Consider the following 16,692-nt stretch of genomic DNA (forward strand, 5'->3'; position numbering starts at 1 on the left):
CCTCAATGAAGTGAGAGATGGTTGCATCACGGGTAGAGCGAAAGAAGAGGGAAGGAAAAGTCAGTGATTAGAGATGCCCAGAGGATGATAGGTGTAGTGTCACAATACCTGGAAACTGGGGACATTCCTGCTTTAGTAATTCTATTTTCTTGGAAAATCAAGAAGCAATATCATGAGCTAAGAGTTAAAGACCTATTAGTTGAACTACAGTTACATTCTGTTACTAAGATTTAGAGTAAAACTTAGCTACACAAATGATCAAGAACCCCTACAAGAGCTGGGGTACGATTCAGCAGTAGAGTGCTTGTGCAGCTTGCATGAGGCCCGAGGTCAATTCCCAGCACTGAAAAAGTAGAAGAATCTCTATAAAGTGCAGTGTTTGTTGTTAAGGGAGTTAAGAGAGTTTGAAAACTAGAGTGAAGATGACAGGGGTAAGTAGAACATAGAGACTAGATCTTGAATTTTGACATTTCTAAGAGCATGACTCAAGTGTAACCTACTGCCTACCAAGAGTTGTTCTCGGCACAGTTGACACAGCTAGATTTACAAGCAGCCCTTGGCAATATTTAGGTATTTAAGAACTGATTTGCTTTTGAAGTCATGTGTCACTCTAGCAGGCAGCGGCTGAATCCCAAAGTCCACATACTTGAGCAGTTATTTGTAACATGAGAGGAGTGGTAGGTGGTGAAGGGTGACCTCAGAGTCCCCCCTTTTCCTCCTCCTACAGTGCATACCCCCTTTTCAGAGCAGAGTTAATGTGCTCCTGGGCTATCACATGTCCGATATTTACATCTGTAAGATGTCCAGCCTCAGGCTCTTTCAGACTGTATATAATCCATCAATGAGCCCCTAATTGATAACACAGTTTCAGATTGCTGTTCAGACTAGCTGGAAACAGACTCACATAAATTATAAACCATTCTTAGATTCATTTATCCAAAACTAGGTCATGTGTTCATCCATCCAACACACATGTGCAGTCTTTTTCTTAAAACACCCCTGGCAGATCTCTACTTTCTAAATTGACTCCTTGTCCCTGATTCCATTCAAGTAACTAAAGTTTGACAGTGCATGTGTTATATTATGGTGCTGGTAATGTTTTGCTCAGTCTCTTTCCTGCTTTTATCCCTCATTTCTCACTCTCTCTCTCTTTTTTTTCTTTCAAATTCCTGCTGAGCTATTTTCTTGTATGTGGCCTGATCCCTAAAGAGAGTTTATTTGAAGAGTCCAAGGAAAGTTGCCTCTTGCTCTCTTGAGTTATGCAATTGAGGTGAGAGTGGAAGTGGGAGTTAGTCTTTCTTGCTGAAAGAAAAAGTGTCTGGACTTTCTTTATTGTGTTTGATTTTTTTAAAGAGTATTTGAAGTTACAAACTTCGATCTTGGTAACGTTGCAGTCTTCATTGAGATATAGGATTCATGGGGTGTAAGGGGCATTTAGAAGTCACGTTACAGAGGTAAATGCTACGGGAGGTACAGGTGGGCCCCAAAGGCTATAGACTGCTAATTTCAGTAGCTTCAGCACTTCTGTGGTGAGTAACCACTGCTCTCCCTTCTGTAAAATGCACATGGTCCTCGGGCTGGGGTTGTGGCTCAGTGGTACAGCGCTCGCCTAGGATGTGTTCGACCCTTAGCACCACATAAAAATAAATAAATAAAATAATGGTGTTGTGTCCAACTACAACATAAAAATAAATAGTTTTTTAAAAAAATACACATGGTGCTCAATTTACAATGGTTTGACTGATACTGGTACAAAGGCAAAACTCATTCATTAGAAAATACATTTGATTGTCGATCTTTTCCCAGGATAGCAAGGTGAGGTTTGATACCCACTCATGATGCTGGGCAGGGAGATAGCTGTAGCTCCCGGTTAGTCACCTCAATCAGGAGGGGAGACAACTAAAACTCCACACTGTCCTATGTTCCTTAGCTAGGATGTACAGTAGGTTAAGTGTATTAAATGCATTTTTCTACTTAACAATACTCTTAACTCACAGTGGGTTAATCAAGACAGAGCTCCATTGTAAGTCAAGAAGCATCTGTTTATTGAAAATGATCTATTATATAAGCATTGGCAAATTCTCCTAGTAACAAAAAAAAAAGAAAGAAAAGAAAAAAAAAGAGCCATGCTATATCTAAAATAAAAGAACAACACTCTGCCAAACTAGGAATCTCTGGTTCTTTTTTATGCCCAATTACCCCAGCTGCACAATTGCATTAGTTTCATTAAAGATGTGGCAATTACTTATATAACATCAAAAAACTATTCAGTTTCTCAATTCTTCTACTCCTATGATTTGGTTTATTTTCATCTATTTATGTGGATATGTACACAAACATGATCAAGTGAAAAACAGAAGGTCCTTTTTTAACCCTGACTTCCCCCTCAAGTTACTAGTTCGGAGTCTAGTCTGCTTAAAGTTCCTCACAACAACCCTATTTTATTGATTCCAGAATTTTTTGTAACTTTATTTTATTTATTTATATTTTTTTAATGTGATGCTGAAGATTGAACCCAGTGCCTTACACATGTTGGGCAAGCACTCTACCACTGAGCCACAATCCCAGCCCCCATTTCAGAATATTTTAAAAGCCATATACTGATATATATTTTTATACATAGGTTCATAATGAAGAGAATGTGCTAGAGCACACTTATGAAATATTTTTAGCATATGAGATCATAATGACTAGAGATGATTTTTAACTTAAAAATGTATGTATGCGCACACATACTCATATATACATTTTTACATTTTCTTATATCATTTGGTGATGATTGTATAATATCGTTGAATTACCAGTCCAATTCAGTTTAACACTTAGATTTTCCCAGCTTTCAGGCACAGTGGCACACACCTATGATCCTAGCAACTCAAGAAGTTAAGGCAGGAAGATGGCACGTTCAAAGTCAGCCTTAGCAACTTAGTCAGACCTTGTCTCAAAATACAGAATAAAGAAGGCTGGGGATGTAGCTCCATGGTACTACAAAAAAAAAAAAAATCCTGGGTAGAATTTCAAGTGACTCCTCTACAATTGCACTTGACTTCTTTGTAGCCATTGACATATAAACCTCATTTTTGCAACTGTCATCCTTTGGTCTCTATAAAATTATTTTCTGTTATTCAGCCTCTTCTCAGACCTTTTTGTCTTTCTTCCAGGGCTTCTTTTCCTCTGTCTCTTTCCTCTGTCTCTTTCTCAGCGTAGATGCTCCCACACACCCTCACTAATTGTCACCCCCCTGAAAGTTCTCAGTCAGGTTAACCCACACCCCAGTTTCTGCACGTGCTGCTAAATTCCAAATCTCTAGCTACAGCCCTGGCCCAATGCTGAATTTATTTACTAAATAACCACCTTCAGTTTTTCTCTCTATGATTATCTTATTGTGACCTCAAAAATCAAACAGAAACCAAACTTGCCTCTGAACTCCCCAATCTGGGTCCCCAGTCCTGGTCACTGGCACCTGCATCCTGGTTACACTGTGAATCTTTCCTCCCCTTTTCTACCCTTCAGAGTTGTGTTGGCTCAGCTACCATTCCTTTGTGTGACTTTGCTCCATGACATATTCTTATTACAGCATGTTGATTTTTTTCATGTTGGACATCTGCTAGACTTTATGCTCCTTTCTGTTTGCTCCTTTGTATGCCAGGGGCCTGATCCAGGTTTTTGCCCATAGCAGGTACACAGTAGGTCCTTATGGAATGTTAGAATGAAAGGAGCTAGAATTTTCTTTATGCTTTTGTTTCTCCATTTTTATGGTGGAGCAATCAAGACTTCTGAAGGATCTCAGTGTGGGTGGGGGGGGACTGTGATTTTGATTTATTATAAAGTAGCTCCTGATTTTCTTAGCTTAACAGCAAATCTGCACACATAAAGGTCCCAGTATATAGAGTGACACAGGCTCTACAGATGAGTCATAGTCTTCAACATTCATAGGAAACTCCCTGTGAGGAGTCCAAACACACTATGTATACAAGGTAACCAGTCTAGTGCCTCTTTATGTGTCATAATTGATTTTATACATTCATGTTATTCTTGCCATAGATACCAAAGACAAGTGTCAGCATCATTTTATAGATGAGAAACAGGCCAGAGAAGTCAACTGATCACCTACAGTGAAATACCAAATTCTTGTAATTGACATGGCTAAATATTATGGGTCCTGACTCCAAGTCTAAAGGCCTCCCTATAATAGATCACTAAAGACATGTTTCTCTATTGCTATGTTTTGCCTGCTGACACTTGAAAATCTTAACATCTAAACCAAACCTAGAATCTCTGCACTCACCCAGACCTCCTTTTGGCCTGTGCTTCATATATCAGTTATGAGCAGTTTTGTTTTGCTGCTTGCCTAAGCTTGAGACCCAGAAACAACCCTGACTCCTTCCCCACTCTCCTTTATAAAAAGCTTCTCTCGGCTGGCAATTGCATGTAGTTCCTGTACCAGACACCAAAATAATGAAGATAAAGTTTTTGCCTATAGAGAGTTTAAAACCTAGTCGTGTGTATGTGTACATTGGTGGGAGGGGAGTGGGGGAGAAAAGTCAAAACAGACAGTAGGGTGCTAAGTTAAAAAATGATAAAAGTAAACTGGGGCACGTGACTCAGGCCTTGTGCTCTGATCTGAGTCTTACAACGTGAATGGAAATTTCCAGATGAGACATTTGTAGCAAGTACATATTTTGAAATCTGTAAAATGAGTTGCCAGAATGGATCTTTGTTTCAGAGGGAATGAGCATCAGAAAATAGAGCAGCACTAAGCCATATATGAATGGATCATGTATGTCAGTTTGGGTTTGGTTTGTTTTTGTTTGATTTGTTTATGTTTTTACTCTGAAGGCAACCAGCTGAGGGGCCACTGGAGGGATTTGAGGATGGCAAGAAGTGTAGTTAGTCTGGCAAGGAGGGGAAATGGGCGTAGACTGTTCTATTCATCCAAGAGTGGGTGGTGGAGAGGGACCAAGGCATATGCAGGATGGCTGGATGAGGGTTGAATGGGGTGGGGTAAAGGGTAGAGTCGGTGTAGATCACTCTTTGAAGTTGTTCAAGAAAAGTAGAGAAATCCATGGTAACTTGGAATATAGGAAGGTCTTTATTGTTTTTGCTGCCATTAATATACTTTTTAAAAGTTAGATATATTTGAAAATATTTTATGCTAAAGACACAAAGATAGTCTGGGAAGCCATTTAACATCTTGGGTTAGTGGCCCCTAACCTAGCTGATGATTTATCTGAGTCATCTTGGCTGCTTTGTTTAAAACAAACAAAAACTATTCTTTGGCTGCCAACCCAGACCCAATGGATCCAAAGGTTGACTTGGTAGAGACTGGAAATCCATAGGTTTCAGACAGGCTTGGGAATGAAATTTTTTTTGTGAAATTTCTGTTATTCCTTTCATGAGTGAATTTGGAGATCTCCTCACCCTTTGGGCTTCTTGTAAGTGTGTCCTAGGACAGGAAGAAGGTAGAACAGTAGATCCTTCCTGATTATGAATGATCCAGAAGTTTATCCTAGGTTTTCTGAGCCCGTAAGCAGGCTGTCTCAAATGAATCAAGGACCAAATGGACTGGTTAATTTTGTGTAATATACTTAACCTCAAATGGGTATGAAGAGCCCTGAACTTGGAACAGAATCTGAGATTTAAGGATGTCCTTTCCTAAGTATTAGTCTAAAATAAATACAAGGAAGTAGGAAAGGATCACTGAGTTGTTGCGGGGAGCAAATTTGGTCAACTGTCCCTAATTTAACTTGACGGTGGGCATGTGGTAATGAAGTCTCTGGGTCCCATTCAGGACTCTTCCCTTTTTGAAACAGAATGTCCTTAGCCATCAAATGGGAATAATGCTACCTCTTGGTCAACCTCCACATTCTGACTCTTGCTGGCTAGTGTGTACTGGAAATTTAACTCTCTATGCCTTGGTTTTCTGAATGATAAATAAAATCTACCTCATAGGGTTGTTGTAAGAAAGAACTGAGATACTGTATTTAAAAGAATTAATAAAATATCTGGTAGGTGGTTAAGTACTTAATATGCTTGCCACTCCTGGAGCATCATACAAAGGACCCAGGAGTCTCTGAAATATGGCCTCTCCAGATTACATGGTAGCACTACTCAAGGTGGAAGTGAGGAGTGGGAATTTGAAAGGTAGAATAGGTTATGATGCCAGGAATTTTACTGAGGGTCCTCAGAGTATTGATTTACTTCTCCAAAATGTTTGCTATTTCACAGACTGTTCCTAAGAGGCGCTATGTAAATTCTGGTCTGTTGAGGATGTGTGTGTTTGTGTGTCTGTTAGGATAGCTCTTGTATGTTCTGTTCATCAGGCTGTGGGAGGTGCGCTGCTTGGTGTGCTTGGCTGAGTGCTGTCGGGCTGGGCATGAGAAAGCCTAGAGTTCTTGAGGTGGCACAAACTTTCCACTACAACTGTTTTCTTTTTGTCTCTACTTCTGGTGAATAATATTGAGAGAAACAAAAGTCTCCACCCAATTATAATTGGTTTCCCATAGATGGGGTGGTTTAAGGATTCAAAAAGGCAGGCCAGGAATTTTGGGGACATGGCTAGGTTTTGTTTTGACTGGGGAGGCCATGGCAAAAGAACCAGTTAGACAATGTGGACGGTAAAATTAGAAGGAAAATATTTGGGGGCCAGAGAATCTGGTGCCCATATATTCACATGATTCACAGAAAATTTATTACACTATATGCTGGTGAATCTTGAGACTCAATAAATGAGAAATAAAGAGCATCTGAAAAGGAGAAAGGCCTATTTTTTCAGCTGCTTATCTCATAACAGTTTGCAGTGGCTATTACGAAATTGTTGGTCTTTGTTTAGAATTAGCATGGGAACTATAAGAAAAATAGTCAGCTTGTCGAAGTCCTTACCTGGAGAGCATAGAGCTTGCTGGAAAACCTGTTTCCATTTTGAAACAGTCTTTCATCAGCATTTGATGGTGCAGAAATAAAAGAGCTCCTATACTCAAGAGATTTACCTATGGAGGTGCTCTGGGCAAGAACATGCAGCACCCAAAGAATGGTGGTAAGCACCTCTCCGCTGAGGCCTCTCACCTGTGCTCTCACTGCAGCAAGCAGGGAACCTTCCATTGGTTTAGTAGAAAGTGTTCTGGACTAAAAGGCAAAAGGTATGACCCCTGCATCATGCTTCACACAGAATCGAGACTCAATAAATATTTGGAAGGCAGGAAGGTGGGAAGAAAGTGAGTTTACTAAATCCATTGATTGGACTTTCCTCCTACCATTTTTAACAACTTTATGGTCATGGTTAAGTCACCTCCCCTGTCTCGGCTTCAGTTTTCTCCTCAAAAAAAAAAAAAATCAGTAATTATGTTAAATTTATAAAATATATTTATAACATTTCATAAAAAATAAGTAAAATGTCTGACCCATCATTATGATTTTTATCTAAATCCCATCTCCAACTGCTGATTGCCATCTGCTTAGCACCCTGGGCATTTTCAGTTGGTAGAGAAAGTTCAGGGTTGGCATCACCATAACCTGCCAGTTTCTTATTATAGGCCTTTGATGTTTTTGTTTTTAGAAGTATTTTGTTTTTTCCTGAGCTGCTGTAAACTTACTCCTATTGATATAAATAGGGTCAACACTGAGTACCTTGATATCTACATGTAGCTGTTTCGAAAGTGCATCTTCATAATAGTGGTCCTCACAGTGAAACCTTCTCGATAAGTTGATTTCTAATCCATACGAATATAAAAAGCAGCAAGAGTCTCTTAGAATAAGGTCTTTTTAGTCTAGTGATCACAAACCCTATCCCCTCCCAAAGGATTCCTGAACAGAATTAAAGGTATTCATGGATTAATTTGGATGTTAAATAAATTAGGTCCTTATTTTCACTACCCTCTAATTCACTGATTAGATTGAGGCAACACTCCACAGTGACTTGCCATACTAGTGGCTGCCATTAAAGAAATCATGACTGTTTTTTTCCGAGAGAATGGGTGCTAAAGATGTCTTGTAGTACCATCATATGCTCATCTTGATTTCCCAATTATGGAAGATAATGGAATAATAGATTGTATTATTCCATTGTTTTACCACAGCAAAATACATGAGGCAGGCTAATTTATACCGAAAAGAGATTTTATTTTGGCCGGAGACTGTATATAGGGATGGCCTTTCTTCTGGCAGAGCACTGAGGGAGCACGGGGTATTTTATGGCAATGGCAGAGAGCGCACATGTGTGTCTGTATTCACTAGTCAGTCTGTCTCCTTACTCAGCCACCAGTCATGGGGGCACTACCTTAAGGACCTTATCTAATCCTAATTACTTCCCAAAGGTCCCGCTTCTAAACACCATGGTCAGATTTAAGTTTCTGCCTTAATATCTCACAATAGGGATTAAACTTCAACACATGAACCCTTGAGGGACACACTCAAACCATTTCCAAAGATTAGCATGGGCCTACCATTAAATCTTTCTTGATGCATTAAGAAGGAAGTGCATATAATGCTATAAACCTGAATTTTTAATATTTCTGAAAACTGTTTCACTGTAATGGAGATGTTAATGTCCTCTGATTTAGAGTTTGTTGGAGGAGGATTGTCCTGAACTTGTGACCAGATCCAAAGGTTTCCATTACACAATCTTAAGCAAAATCCAAAAACAAAATTTTTAGGACTAAACGCAATTTCTACTGGCCTCCTGATGGTCTGCTGGGCTTTATCCAAATACTTTTAAGCTATTAAGCTTCATTCTGGCTTTTAAGGGCTTACAGTAAAAGAGATTCTATAAATGCTTCTATAATTAACTTATTACTTGAGATGGGAAAACACTTCCTCTCGTTGCTCTTACTCATCAGAGATCACAGCTTGTGATGGCTCCTCATTTTTTAAAGGCCGGCATTAAGTTTTCTCCATCATGCTCATCTAAATAACATTTCCTGATATGTTTGCACATTTTGTACATAGTGCTGACATAGCTTTTAAATCAATAGGAAGTAAGATTGCTCCCTCTTTCCCTTTTTTACCTTCTTTCTTCTTTCTCTCTCTCTTTCTTTCTTTCTTTTTTTCTACAAACTTTCTGAAAGCCAATTGGAACTTTATTCTTCCTCTCTAGTTATAAATCCATGGTCTCTGACTTATAGTGGTGCAACTTATTATTTTTTCAGCTTTACAATGTCACAAAACTGATACACATGCAGCAGAACTCATCCTTTACATTTGAGTCTTTTTCTGGACTTGTGACATATGGGATGATATTCTCTCCTGATGCTGGGCAGTGGCCTGACTGGCTACCAGTTAGTCATATGATCCCATGCAAGTATCCTGTACTCTACAGTGTACTCTGTTTCTAGTGCCTTTTGGATATTCTGTTCAGGGTGTTCCATCTTACATCTACAAAATGTCCATCCAGGTGTGTGCAAGAGATAGTCAACACTTTACTATAAAATATTTGTGTTCAATGCCCAACTGTAGACTAGCGCAATGCTATGCATGTGTTTGAGGTAGGCGAGGCTAAGCTATGATACTCACTCAGTAGGTGAGATGTCTTAATCATTTTTATTTTATATTTTCAGCAATGCAGGGTTTATCAGATGTCACCTGGTTGTAAGCCAAGGAGCATCATCCATACTTCCTGTTGACATTCATTCTTTACCTTTTTACCACTCTTTTCTTTTGAATTCTAGAGGGTTTTTAGGAACTCCTTGTCCAATCCGTTGCTTTGCACATGAGGAATAATTGAAATAATTAAATTTCATAGGGGACAGAAGTGAAGAGACTTAGCCAAGATCTTGGTTCACTCAGCAAACACTGGCAGTGCTTGCTAACATCCGGGCCTATGGGAGGCCCTTTGAATTTGATGGACAGAGCTGATTGGTTCCTGCCTTCACATAGCTTACCGTGCCTCTGCATGTGAGGTGTTAATCAAATATCCTTATAAATAAATACACAGAGCACTACCAAGTTTTACTGTGAAAGAATTTATTGGGTATTATACAAGAGGGTGAAAACTGAGGGTGGTCAGGAAAGGACCTCTGTGAAGGTGAGATTTAAGACAAAACTTGAAGGATACAAATAAAGCTAAGTGGGTGAAAAGTGGGAGAAAAGAGTTATCTCACCCCTAAGGCTTGCCTTGTACAAAGGGCCTGGCACATTTGTGGAACTGAAAGAATTAACTGTTGATGCTCAATGTAGTGAGCTAACGAGGAAGAAAGTGAAATTGGAGCATTCAGAGGAACCAGATTGTACAGGGTTTGTAGAATTTGGATTAAATGGTAGATACAGTACCATGGGAAACCTTTGAAAGGTTTTCAGTAAAGCAACAGTGGGATCTGTTTTACATTTTTGGAAGATGCCTCTGGTGCTCTATGGAGAGTAACTTTAAGATGTCTTGCCAGGCTCAAGATGGGACTTGAACCATGGCTGCTCATTCCTGGTCCATTCTGACCTGTCACAGTCTTCCTTCTAGTACATAAGTGCCAGCATTAGGTAAATAGAAAGTGCACAGTAGTACTTGGCCCAAATGGCCTTCTCAGTTTTGCTCAAGTTGACAAAACGCAAGAAAAATGTCTCAGCTATAGAGTTTCTCAAAGCCTCCTCTCTCGCCGGGCACTGTGGTGCATGTCTTTAATACCAGTGGCTCGGGAGGCTGAGACAGGAGAATTGAGAGTTCAAAGCTAGGCACTAAGCAACTCAGCGAGACCCTGTCTCTAAGTAAATACAAAATAGGGCTGGGAATGTGATTCAGTGGTTGAGTGTTCAATTCCTGATACCCCCCAAAATAAATAAATAAATAAATAAATAAATAAATCAAGCTCCCTCTCTTGTCTAAAATATGCTATTTGTTGTTCAGTGTTGCTCAGAGTCATGCTCGCTGTGATACAACAGATGTCTGTGCCATCCTCAGCTAAAGCTGGTGGGTAGTGGCAAACCCTTGGGCGCTGGCCTTCCCAGCTTATTGTGCTAGTCCTGGCAGTTCAACAGTGTGTTTTTTCTCCCATAATTAATTCTTATTTCAATTATAAAGTTATTTCTCTTTGTTAAGTATCTCTTTAGTTGTACCTATTTACCTTGTATATTTACAAACAAATGCAAGTTATTATTTTGATTGACAAGGACCTGTATATTCATTCATATATTTATTCTGCTTCTCAAGAAAGACTTAGGTTTTGATTGCTAACTGATTCAGAATGTATTTCAGACGCCAGAAGTACAAAAGTGTTCTAGAAAGAGTAAGGGCTGTAGAGCCAGACACCCCCAGATCAAGTCATGCCTTTCTGGCCTTGAATAAGTTCTGCATCTGTGAAGTGAGAATAAAAGAAAAAAACTCATGGGGTGTATTTGCCTGCTTTCCATCATGGTGACAAAATACCAGAGGAAAAAATGAAGTTAAAGAAGGGAAGATTTATTTTGGCTCAGTTTGAGAGGTTTCCGTCCATGATTACATGACTCCACTGTGTCTAGATCTGAGATGAAGCAGAGGCAGAGCATCATGGTGAAAGGGTATGGTGGAGAAAATCTGGTCAGTTCATGGAATCAAGGAAACAGAGAAAAGAGGAGACCAGGGACAAAATATAACCTTTGAAGGCATATCCCCAGTGACCTGCCTCGTCCAAATAGGTCCTACCTCCCCAAAAGTTTGCACCACTACCTAGTAGTGCCACAGGCAGGCAACAAATCTGTAGCACATGGCCTTTGGGAGATATTTCAGATACAAACCATAACAAGGTGCGATTATGAAAAGTGGCATGCCATATATATAGATTGATGCTCAATAAAATTGTGAGTTTTATTAGCAAAACAGCTTTATGGAGGAATATTGATATCCAATTTATTGATATCCAATAAATTTTACATTTTAACATGTACAGTTACTACATTTTGGCATGTTTAGACCCATGAAATCATCCCATGAGCAGGCTTTCTATCTCTCCATTTGCCTGTCAATTTCTGTGTTAGTCATACAGGCAAACATTCTCAACAAGTCAGTGGTATTTGGAGAAGGGAGTGGTTAGCATGGTAAAACACTTTAAATTGTCATTGCTTTGATATTGATGTAATTAAAATATTTATTGTAATTAAAATATTTATTTTAATTAGGTTTGGTATTAGAGGAAAGTAAGATTTTTTGAACTTATGGACACAAGCACAAGTTGTCTCAGCCTGTGTGCAGCAGACACTAGCTGCACAGCTCTCAGAGAACTTGTGCCTGGATGTGAAAAGAACTGGGGACCCCTGCTTCAGGGATACAGATACAGGCCCTGCCCATTAATAGCTTAAAGCTTGATGCTGTGTATCATGGGCCCATGGGTTGGGCATCTGCCCAGATATTTTTCTGGATAACTTCCAGCATGTGTGAGAAATGAGTGTATAGGACCCTGTGTTTGGACACCAGCCCGAGTGGCTAGAACATGTAACTGGCTCATATGAAAGGGGGATCCCCTCTGGCCTGCTGTATAGACAGACAACGTGGCTGCTCTTGTTCACCACTACATCCAGGTCAGAGAAGGGCCTATGTGGATTGCACATCACAGTGATAGATCACCACTGGATTCTGGGGGCCTCATTATCATCATATCCATCATCTTCTGCTAGTATCAGATGGTGGATTAAGTTTAATCAGATGCCAAAGGAATCCTCAGCAGGATTTGAACAACTTTGCCTGATACTGTGCTATAATGTGGAATGATGATAAGGACCCAGAGTGATCTTTTGTGGTCAGACTAAATGAGTCATGCACTGTATGAATTCTGATTTATTTTAAAAACACTCTTGGTCTCATTGGCTCCTTTTAATAGTTTCACTGGAGTCTATTTATTGTTACAGATGTTACTTTTAAAAGAGGTCATTGAGCTTTTCTTTACATCCAAAAGCAGTGTTTACCTTTTTGTTGTGGGGTAGGCAGAGCTGCCTGGGGAATGGTGTGAATATGAGATCAAGGTTAAGGCTTCAGACCCCAGGAGACAAGCAGAAGCATCCTCATCCATGTTTGCACATGCTCATATCAGCAGATGCCTCGTGAAAGAGTGTGGCTGCTGGTCCAGGAGACGACCTTGACAAGGGCACATTCCTCACAGAGGCGGGAAGCTAAACATCATGGTTAAAGGCCAGCTGGACTCTCAGGTCCCCATCTCGTCCTAAGTTAAACCTCAGATTTGTCAAAAACCCTTTGGAGATGATAATATTTATACCATTAGGAATTTTGTGAAGCTAAGATGTGCTAGCATTCTTTGGTATATATGTTGAGGAGGTACAGAAATGTAAGGATAGCAATTGCTAAAAGTATAGGTTTTGGAAATACCTTAAGTCCTATATGCAGCATATTTTGCACAACTTTTTTGGCCTGTCACTGGTTTTTGTAAATATACTTTTATTGGCATGCAGCCATGTTCATTCATTAATACATGTCTGGGACTGCCTTATCACTACAGTGGCATAATTCAGAAGCCTTGAAGAGGGTCGGTGTCATCTACAAAGACGCAGTGACCACTATTTGGCCCTTTACTGAAGTTTGCGAGCACTGAACCAGACTGAATCAATGTTTCTATGCTGAGAACTGGTCATTTAAATCATCAATGGGTAGGGGATAGGTGGGAAGTCTGAAGTGTTCCTGCTCATCTGTGGGGTTCACCTTATTTTGATTTAATTTAAACACCGGAAACTTTAGTGTATATTAAAGTTTCATTTGTTGAGGTGAGAATTTAATGGCCTTATGGGAGGCCATTATTACAAAATTCCTGTTAGCACAAAGTTTGTCACATACAGTGCCTGGTAGGCGTTTGTTAGGATAGATTCTTGATTTTGTTTCATGGGACCCTACCTAGGCTTAACCCTGGGTAGCCCCAGGCATATGTTCCTGGAAGTAAGCAGGTTGACAGAGGCGGCAACTGTGTGGCAGTTCAGTGGCACAGTCTCATGTTGTCTCATCATTTTCTTCTTCAAAAGTTAGAGTTAATGATCAACATAAAAAAGAGGTTTATTGACCAACATCTTTATGTTTGCTCCATCTTTGGAATGGTTCCAGTGACAGGTGGAGCTGGCTCTAATAGCAGACCTACATCTGTACCTGCCAGGAGGAAAGACGAAGCTGGCATTTTAACATCAGTCAGATATTTTAATTGCTGTCACGTTTGTTAATTTTTGGAAAGCAATCAAAATATTTGCCATGGCTCACAAAGATAGCCTTCAGAAAACATATTGCTGATGGCTGGAAGACGTCCGCTAAGTCAATAAAACTTTAAGCATAATGAATCTCGTTCTGATGGAGAAAGGAACAGGAGCCAAACAGACTGTCACTCTGTGTTCCACTTCATACAGGGCAACTGCAGATGACATGCACCTCTGTGCACTGTCTTTTGACAAGTTGGAGAGTTCTTGGCCTCTGGCTAGCCTCCTTTCTTGCTAAGTCAGCCTTTCCCATAGTGACCCTACTGTAATGTCCTCACCCCTGCATATTGGTTACCTCGCAAGAAGCAGTTATGTATTCACACTACATTCCCAAGTGACCCAAAACTCCACTGTAGTGTGTGCAGGACGCCTAGCATAAAACCTGGTAGGTGGGATGCTGTCACTTGTCCCTAACACCTTCTAACAGCCACAAGTAGATGTTCCCCACTTTTGGATAGCTCTCCTATGTATCTATCTAAGCTTTTAATCAGATAGAATGATAATTAATAAAAGGCTTAATGTCTATTTTTGGTCTCCCTTGCTAGTCTGTATCTTTTGTAGGTATAAATTTGATCTTTTGGAATGCCTTGTTCTCATCCCACCAAGCAGTTCCTGCCCATTGTTGCCAGGAATGAGTGATGAAGAGTTGATCAAAAGCTAAATGGGCATCAGGATGATAGATGCAAATACAGCGAGTGAGAGGCAGCAGGACTTGGGACCTGAAGCAAGGGCTTCCCATGCCAAATGGGAATTCAATCCAGCCTATAGAGTGAGCCACCATGGCAGGCCAGCAGGTGTACAGAATTCTAAGGAGCAGACTAGCATATTGCCTTCTTGAAGTTTGTGATGCTATGGAGGAAGAAAGGCAAGCATATGGTTATCGCCCACACCATTAGACCACCAAGAGTACCACTGATCCCACTATATCCTGCCAATCTTTGTCTCTCCCATTTCAGAATTCTAATCTCTTGTATGAAGTATGGCATAAAAAACATAATATTATTATTAGTTCACCCTTTTGTATTCAGGGCAGAAGGATTTGCTGACAGTATGCATTAGAGTCACAAGAGCTGTGTTTGAGATGTGACCTTACCACCTACCAGCTGTGGAATCTGCACACTGATCGGGCAGGCGTTGTAGTTACTGCTTGCACAGACCTCAAGGTGTAGCTGGGGATGAGGAAAGAGAGAAGGGTGAGCTGATATTAAACGAATAAGACAATTTCAGATGTTGGCAAGTGTGCAATGAAGAAAATAAATTGGGGTGATGTTATAAAGTGCCACCTCGCATCTTTGAGCACCAGTTTCTTCATTTGTAACATGGAAATGAGACCACATGTTGCATTTGATATTTGTAAAAATTCAATGGAATTAAATAGCCTGTATGAAAACTCTGTCTACTGAGGAAGTCAAGGTCCATCATCATTGTTAAAGTCACATCTCAGACCTTCAAGCCATAGAAACAGATCTTTAATTTGTCACCCAGGCATTTAGAGCTCTGTGTAATTTTGGTCAAACACAGCCCATTCCTCTCTTCCTTTTGGCCTTTCCTCAGGCTCCTTCTTCCTTTGAATTGCTTTCTGCTCCATTTCCATCCCTGTAATTCTGCTGGTGTGCCAGTTGTGACCACAGAGTTGGGTTCTTGCTTATTTCTGAATATCTTGCAGGATACGAAGAAGTGACTGACGCAGAGTAAGTGTGTCACGAATGACTGAGTTGGTGTGGAACAGTACAAAAGGGCAAAAGAGCTTAAGGAAGGAAGGAAATTTTGATTGTGAGGGGGGTAAAAAAGACTTGCTGAGGGAATAGCAGCAGATGCAGATCAGCAGCAGGGAGGCAGGACCACTTCACACAAAGAACACAGGAGACAGAACACCTGGTTTGGACTCCAACTGGGGTCATTTACTGATGAAGTCTTTGGCAAACTGCTTACACTCAGTAAGCATGTTTCTCAAGTCGACTCCAAAGTGGGCATAATAATATTACTAATATCCTAGGGTTGTTTCATGATTGAAATGATATGAATAATGGAAAGCCTCTCTCCCATCAGCTGGCACATAGGAATCATTCTATATGTAACAGCTCTCCTCAATGAGGATGATTCGAGCCCTTCAGGTACCATCTGTGCTATCTCCCTTACTGTGAGTAAGACAGGTGAAGGCAAGGTCAATGCCATAGGTCTAGTCCTTCTGGAGACAAGGCCTATTAACAACACTGTTTCCATAGTAAGAGAATGGACACCAGCCCACAGGGACCAGCCCCATGAGGAGAGAGATTAATGCAAATGAATCATTTGTGCTGGAAAAAATAATCCAGGACATAAAATGTCACCCTACAATGTTAAGAATCATAGCTTCACTTAACTGAAACATTGCATTTTCTATTCAAAGGATATTTTTTTAAGAAGCAGAAAGATATGTTTTGTAGAAAATTTACAACCTCTTATCTAGTGGAATTTCTTCATACTACAAGCAGTTTATGCAAGACAGATGCCTGCAGAGCCAGGCCTGTGTACACCTGTGCATTTGGCGGTTATATTTCATTTTCTTTA

At 40.2% G+C, this 16,692-nt stretch overlaps 1 protein-coding gene across 1 annotated transcript in view; it reads left to right on the forward strand.

The window, feature by feature from the left end:
• Cachd1 (cache domain containing 1) overlaps positions 1-16,692 on the forward strand; it is a 205,336-nt gene that overhangs the window by 131,745 nt on the left and 56,899 nt on the right. The window lies entirely within an intron of this gene.

Source organism: Marmota monax, unplaced genomic scaffold, assembly GCF_021218885.2.
Source record: "Marmota monax isolate L192 unplaced genomic scaffold, Marmota_monax_Labrador192_F-V1.1 WCK01_AAM20220418_F8-fsc00023, whole genome shotgun sequence".
Taxonomy (NCBI): domain Eukaryota; kingdom Metazoa; phylum Chordata; class Mammalia; order Rodentia; family Sciuridae; genus Marmota; species Marmota monax.